The sequence below is a fragment of the Ambystoma mexicanum genome, chromosome 9 (assembly GCF_040938575.1).
Source record: "Ambystoma mexicanum isolate Mex_15411 chromosome 9, UKY_AmexF1_1, whole genome shotgun sequence".
In the NCBI taxonomy this organism is placed as follows: Eukaryota; Metazoa; Chordata; class Amphibia; order Caudata; family Ambystomatidae; genus Ambystoma; species Ambystoma mexicanum.
The window spans coordinates 1,552,030,253-1,552,038,452 of record NC_090931.1 but is presented as its reverse complement, the minus strand read 5'-3'; positions in this window follow the sequence as shown (position 1 = coordinate 1,552,038,452).

Below are 8,200 nucleotides of genomic sequence, written 5' to 3'. Positions count from 1 at the left end.
ACCAGCCAGAGTCCTTTGAATGAGCACCCACGTGGTGCCTGACCACTCTGCAGCTGGTCCTTTAGCAGATCTTCTTTCAAAACACACAAATCCTTTGTTCACAAGTTCATACAAAGTTGCCGTTCGCAACCTTGGGCTCAACACAGTCCGGTCTGCTATCAGCTCTCTCCGACTCACAGGCTGTGCCGAACCCGTTGGTTTGTCTTGCTTCTGGAGTCAAGGACAGCACCATGGTAGCCAGCATGCCTCCCCGCCTGGTTTATCACTGCGGGAGGCCCCTGTGCACCTTTGACATCTGTTCCACCACACACCAGCTGTAAATCCCAGTCGTATAATTCTTTCCACAGAGGCTTTGCAGGTATGGGTTGAAAAAGGCACGGGCACATCCCTCCTTGTCGTCTTCCCCGATCTCGCTGCCTTTCTTCTCCATTTGAACTGTCAGTCTGGAATAGCTGCTCCCTCATACATTCGGCCTTGCTCGAAGTGTGCTCTTGTGCTCCGCCTTTTATCCCTGTGGGGAAGGGAAACGGCCGTCAGGTGTGCGTAGTTTTTGTCAATTGCCTGACTCTGCCTTACCCTTGTGTTGGGACATGTCAGGTAAATGGCGTGGGCGTTAGTAAGAATGCACCATCAGCCCTCTTTACCTTCTGGCAACTGGATTAGCATATCGAACGAACCTACAGGCAATTCCAGCCATAGAGTGGGCCCAGTGATGCATTATGTCAGTAGTGGGGGGGGGGGGGATAATCCAGCACAGGCTGTTACAGCTTAGTGGTAGTGCTTCACTGATACCCAGAAACTGAAGGCCTGGGCGTCCTGGGCAGGGACAGAGTCATTTCCACCTGCTCTCACCCCAGCAATGGATTCCGGGGTGCTGCGAGCAACCTCAAACTCTCAAATAATAATCAGTCAATAATAATCAGGCTTTTATATAGCGCTAACTCACCCAGAGGCATCAAAGCGCTGGATAACCGTTGATATTATCATCCGACAGCGTGGTCCTCAGTTTATCGACCTCGGAAGGATGAAAGGCTGAGTTGGCCCTACCGGGATTCGAACCTGCATCAGCAGGCTACACACAGATGTCAGCAGCAAGCGGTCAGCTCTCTGAGCCATTTTACAGGCCTTAGACAGTTCATCTCAGATTCTGCCTGCAGTGTGGGTTCTATCATGGAATATTGCTGGGATAGACAAGTACCTCTCTGATACAGACTGGCTTACTTTTGTTTGGGACTTGGGGGTGATTTGTCTTCAGGAACTTGGGCCCTGGAACCCACGTACATTCACAGGTATGTGACATGCATTAAAACAGCAAGTAAGGGGGTGGGAGGGTGCCCGCATGGGTGTTTAGTGACTGGGGTCAATGTTGCCATGTTTAAATCCGTTACTCAGATCAATATGGACTCACCAGATGCCTTAGTGATTCGCCTAAAATGATGGGGCGATTTACTCATTTTATTGATCAACTTCTATAACAGGGTTTCATCGGGTAGGGGTTTGGAACGTAGAGGGGATTGCAAACAAAATGCTAGACTGGATACTGAGTTCACGTAGACCTTTGAAGATTTTAGTGATGGGGGATCTCGATCTCCAGATTCAGCCTCTTTGTAGTCTGATTGACATTCGAAGTGGATAGTCATTAGGGATTGGGACCTCCGAGTTCGGCTTTCCCGCTGCGACAACACAAAGATGCGGAAGACGCAGCTGTTTTGCTTATGTCTGCTAACCTGAGAGCATGCAATGGCCGTTTCCTGGGTGACTCCCCAGCAGCCTCTACTTTTGATAACTTGGCTGCAATCAAAATCGATTACATCTTTGTAAATTTGGAGGCCTGGGACTTAGTGAAGGCATTCTCTGTTCATGAGAGGATTGAGAGCGATAATAACCCCCTCCTTTTGGATTTGTGGGAGCGCTTTGGGGGTAGCACGCGGAAGAAGGCAGACTGGCCCAGGGGAAGGTGCAGTCATTTGGAAATTGTGGGGCATGCCAGGAGAAATATTAGATGGGGGAGTCGATTTAGGGGGAGTTTTGCCATCAGTTTATGACAATATTATTGAATCCCTGGAGGATCATGCAATGGCAGACCTGTGTGATGCTGTCTCCCTAATATCCCTTCATGAGCAAATTATGGCTCTTGTCAGTCAGCAATTTTCTAAACCAGCAAAGACTGTCTGTAATCTTTCAGAAACAGTAACCCCCTGGTATGATAAGGACTGCAGGCAGGCTAAGGGGAGGCTTATAGCAGTTGTCAAGGGTCCTGGCATACAAACAGGTGGTAAAGTCAGGCTGGCCAGAAGGGAGTACCGGAAGACGCTGAAGGACAACAAGAAGGCGTAGCACAAAGATGTTTGGGAAAAACTATTGCAAACAATAGGCAGTGGGGACTCAAAAGGTTTCTGGGCTATGATGGGGCTGGCTAAAAAAACAGGGCCCAATCTTTTGCAAGGCAATATCCCGGAACAGCGTTGGGTAGAACACTATGGCAAACTATCATGTTGAAGGGGCAGTACCACTGGAAATAAGCTACTCCAGAGTGGGTGCTAGGGGTGTACACAACTGTTTCCCGCTAGTGCTCACAAATGATGAGGTTGGACTAGCGCTCCTCAATCAAAAATTGGGCAAGGCCCCAGGACCGGATAGGGTCCCGATAGATTTCCATAGAAACAAATCTACTGTTTGGGTCCCTTATTTGACAAAATTGTTTAATGCCACTCGGAGTAAAAACGTGGTGCCTGTGTCTTGGACCACTGCATAAGGGAAGTCAGCATGATCCTGCCAATTTTAGACCATCTCATTAATGGACGCAGGAGGGAAAATATTTGCTAGGGAACTATTATTCCATCTAGACGTTAGGCTAAGAATAATGGCATCGTTGACCACCGGCAGGCGGGATTTTGTGAAGGCTTGAGTATGATCAACCAAAGCCTCCGCCTGTGGCTCGTATGTGATAAATAGTCGGTCCTCAGAAAGGTTAGTGTATATGCAGTTTGTGTGGACTTATGCACCGCCTTTGATACTGTACTGAGGCATCAGTTATGGGAGGTGTTAGTAGAGCCTCCAGAATGCCCAAATGCCCTATCTGTTATCCAGAGCGGGTTCTATGTAATTTAATCCACAGTCTTTTTTTTATGTGTTTTTTAATGAATACTTTCCAAATTAAAAAACAACACATTGAATGTACTTTTTTTTCTTTTTGGGTGAGGTTTCCTCCAAACCCCAATCCCCTATTGTTTTTATCTATTCCTCGACAACCCCGCCTCTTAAACACTTTCCTGCCCACCCCCTATATTTTTCGATCAGTTTCTTGTTGAAAACATTTTGGTAAAAAACGTATCGAAAAAAAGATGAAAGGACGTGTACCCCAGAGCCAGTACTGCAGTTGTCTGGTTGGGAACTGACAGGAGTACTACAGGTAGCATAGACATCAAGAAGGGCGTACGGCAGGAGTGTGTACTGGCCCCGAAACATCTTTATTTTTCCCAGTCGCGGCCAGTGTTATATTGGGTTTGCTTGTGGATCTACATAAATACAGAGAGGCGATGATGGATGTTTTGCCACAGCAAGGGGGTATCACAATGAAATGGGGAACCCATGTCAAAGGTTCGTTGGGGGCCCCTGGGGATGTTATGGCTCCTCATTCTAAGGTCGTGGTAAAGAGGGCGGTGTTGATCAAAATGGACTAGGATGTAGTCCTGAAATCTCGAGCCTCTGAATCCTTGGCTCGTTATCTTACCATAAAAGAATTGGTAGGTTCTGAAGATTACTGGAATAAGGCAAAAAGGAATTGGAGTGGTTTCTTCCCTGCTACCAAAAAAGCGTTTAAATCCAAAGCAAAGAGAATCGACTAGGAGATGAATTTTACTCGTATGTATGAATTGACAATTTTTTAATATATTGAATGGATTGTACATGAGTATTATAAACCTCAAAGATATTTAATATGTTGCCCAGACCCGTCGGTACGGAACTTTAGATTATTAATGCGAACCAACCAACTCCCGGTGAAATCTACCTTCGGTCACCAATGGAAGATCTCGGAAAAGAACAAGTTGCTCTCTTACCTGGTAACATTCTTTCGATGGGATGGTCAGACGCCGTATTCCATATCTATGACAGTATTCACCACAGCTGTGCTGCTTCGGAAAATCTTTTCTGCGTCCTGCGTCAATGACGTCGATACGGTGTCCTCTAGGGCCTCCGTCGAGCCGACGTCACCGGATGTTATAAGTAGGACGCACAACGCCCGTAGCCTCAGTTGTAGTTTTTTCCCCCAGAACATGTGGCACCAATCTTCTGCCAGTAGGACCACAGAAAGCCTTGCGGAAACAAACTGCAATCGCATAAGAAATTCTGTAGCGGGGAAGGCAGGGAGGGAGCGATATGGAATACGTCGTCAGACCATCCCATTGAAAGAACGTTACCAGTTAATAGAGTAACTTGTTCTTCGAGGGCATTGGGTCCTCCGACTTATTCCATATCTATGACAGACTCCCAAAGCAGTACCAACGTAAGGAGGTGGGAAAAGAATTTATAATACACAAATTTAGAATGCCCAATCAAATTGCAGAGTTAAGGATGCCTTGCCAAAGGCCAGATCTTGCCCATGGATAGAATCTAGGGAGTAGTGACGTACAAAAGTATGAACCGAAGCCCAGGTGGCTGCATCACAGATGTTACGAATAGGAACACCCCACTGCAGGGCAGTAGAGGCAGCCATACCCCTAGTTGAATGGGCCCGTAAGCCTACCGGAGTGTCCTTACCCGCCAAGCTCTAACATTCAGAAATTGCCAAGATAATCCATCGAGACATGATCTGCTTAGTAACAGCTTGTCCAAAACGCCTTCCAGCATAACCAATAAAGAGCTGATCATCCACTTTGACCCGGGACATGCGTGAAATATAGAAGCTTAAAGCTCTCCAGGATCCAACCTATGGAGCCTCTCCTCTTCCTTACCAGGATGTGGAGGAGGATAAAATGCCAGAAGAATAACCTTTTGGCTCAAATGAAATTCCGACACCACCTTCGGAAGAAAGGAAGGACGAACTCTAAGGACAACCCTGTCCTTATGAAACACAGTGAAGGGTGGCTTAACTGAAAGTGCCTGTAACTCACTCACCCTGCGAGCGAAAGTGACCGCAACCAAAAATACAGTTTTAAGGGTTAACAGTCTCAAAGGGCAAGAGTGCAAGGGCTCAAATGGAGCACCCATTAGAAACTTGAGAACAAGGTTCAAATCACAACCGGGCACCTGGAAAGGCGACGGAGGGAACACATTAGTGAGCCCTTTCAGAAACTGAGAAATTAAAGGAATTTTAAAATAAGAACACTCCTCAGACGAGCGCTTAAATATGGAAAGCGCCGCCAGGTAACCTTTAATGTTACCCACCTGCAAGCCCCTGTGGGCTAAAGAAAGCAAAAAAGACAGAACCACAGGAATGTCACATGAAAAAGGATCCACATTCTTAACCCTGCACCAGTCGCAGAACTTTCTGCAACGGTACAGGGACTTGGTTGCCGGCCGTCTGGCCGAAAGCAACACCTCCATCACGTCTTCAGGGAGGTCCCAATCCTTATACCTCAACCTTTCAGAAGCCAAGCGTGAAGGTTGAGGGATCTGACCTCTGGATGGAGAACCTGACCCCCCCCCCCCCTCCTCCCATGAGAGCAGATCGTCTCGGTAGGGAAGACGACGTGGAGGGCAGATGGACAAGTGGAGAAGGTCCGGGTACCACGTTCTCCGGGCCCATGCCGGAGCAATGAGGATCATCCAGGAACCGAACCTCCGTAACCTCCGTAGCACTTGCGGGATGACGGGGACTGGAGGAAACGCGTACAGCAGTCGGAAGGACCACTCCACTACGAACGTGTCTCCTAAGGCTCCTTTTGGAGGAAATTCCCACGAGCAGAACCTTTCGCACTTCCGGTTGACACTGGAGGTAAAGAGATCCACTTGAGGGGTCCCCCAAAGGGCGAAGATCTCCAGGAGAATCTCCTGAGCCAACTCCCACTCGTGAGAGATCGCACTCTGCCTGCTCACAGCGTCTGCCGTCTCGTTCTCGTCTCCGGCCAGATGAACTGCCGAGATCGAAATTTCCTGCTGGATGGCCCAAAACCAGAGCTGCATCGCCTCCCTGCACAGAGGAAGTGACCCCTGCCCCCCCTTTTTGTTGAGGTAGTGCATGGCCACTGTGTTGCCCGTCAGAATCAGGACATTCTTTCCTCGCACAGTCGGCAGAAAAGCCTTCAGGGCAAGCCTGACGGCCCTCAGCGCCAACAGAACGATATGGAGTCTGGACTCCGATGGAGACCAACGACCGCTGACTGTCAGCTTGTTGGCATGAGCTCCCCATTCCGTGAGGGACGCGTCCATCATGATCGTCACCTCCGGCCAGGGTAGCCAAAACGGAGCCCACCAGAGAAGGTCCTGGGTGACCAAGGGCGGCACCTGAACGGGGTCCGACATCCTGCCGGAGGACTGTGACCACTGGAGCTTGAGAGCCCATTGTAAAGATCTCATCCGCAACCTGGCCTCTGGCACCAGAAGAATGCAGGATGCCATGAGGCCGAGCAACCTCACGAACTCGAATGCTGGGAGACTCTGGGCATGCTGAAACTTGTGCACCATCTGCTGAATGTGGTGAGCCCTCATCTGGGGAGGAAAACACTGCCCCAGGGCTGTGTCGAGCACTGCTCGATGTACTGGAGCCGCTGTGTTGGCGTCAAGTGGGACTTCTTTAAGTTGAGGGAGAAGCCCAGCTTGTGAAGGGAGTGGCAGGTGACAGACAGATGATCCAGGACTTGCTCGGGAGAGCACGCCCTGAAAAACCAATCGTCCAGGTAGGGGTCGACATGAATCCCCTCTTTCCTGAGATACGCTGCCGCCACCACCACCATGAGCTTGGTGAAAACCCTCGGGGCAGAGGTTAATCCGAACGGCAGGCCCGAAACAAAGTGCGAGTCGCCAACCGCGAACCTCAGGTACTTATTGTGCTTCAGATGGATCGGCACATGAAAATAAGCGTCCTTGAGGTCGAGAGACATCAAGCAGTCCGGAAGTTGAAAGGCCTGGAGGACTTGAGAAAGAGTAACCATCTTGAACTTGTCCTTCCCGAGGAGCTTGTTCAAACCGCGCAAGTCCATGATGGGTCTCAATCCCCTGTCTTTTTTCGAAATCAAAAAATAAGGGGAATAGCATCCCTTGTCCCTCTCCGCTACAGGCACCAGATCTATGGCACCTTTCTCCAGCAGGGATTGTATTTCCTGTGCAAGGAGCGGATCCGGACTCTTCAAAGAGAGATTCCCTGGTGGATTCTCATGAGGCCTCTGCCGGAAAGGAAGACAGTAGCCATGGGCTATGATCTCCAGAACCCACACATCTGAAGTAATGGCACGCCACTCTATAAGATGCTGCGCCAGCCTTCCCCCAATCCGCGAAGCATGGGCCTCATGACTGAGCTGAAGCGGCTGCGGCAGAGCCTGAGGGCAAAGAGGGAACTGCTCGCGTGGCCATGGCACCTCGAGTACCTTCTTTTCCACCTCTGGCACTCCTACGGTGGCCCCTTTGACTAGCAGCTCCTCTCGATTTACTAAAGGACGAGTAATATCGAAAGGAACCTCCCCTCCTTTGCTGTCCCCTACGACGAAAAAGCAGAGGTTGGCGGATTGCAGCACCTAACGACTTTGCTGCAGCTTTGGAGGTCTGCAACCTCTCAAGACTCTCGTCAGTCTTGCTGCCAAAAAGATGTTCACCATCAAAGGGCATGTTGAGGAGGCGGGCCTGCACATCAGGAGCTAAACACGACTTCTGTAACCACGCAAACCTGCGTACTACAGTGCTCAACGCCATGGACCGGCTGGCTCAATCAGCCATGTCCAAACCCGACTGAACAGATTCATCCTTGGCATCCTGCACGATAGCAAGGAAACCATCCCGTTCCTCCCCTTCAGGAATATGATCAGCCGCTAGGGAAATACAGTTCCACAGAGTGTGTGTGAAACGAGACAAGGCACAAACTGAGTTGGCAGCCTGAAGCGCCATACCCCCAGAAGAAAATACCTTCTTCACCGAGCCGTCAAACCGTTTGTCGTCCCTATCAGGAGGGATGATAGGGTACGACACCTGCTTTGCTGGGGCCGTAGCCGCCTGCACTACCAAACTTTCTGGAGTGGGGTGCATGGTCAAGTAGCAGGGGTCGCCA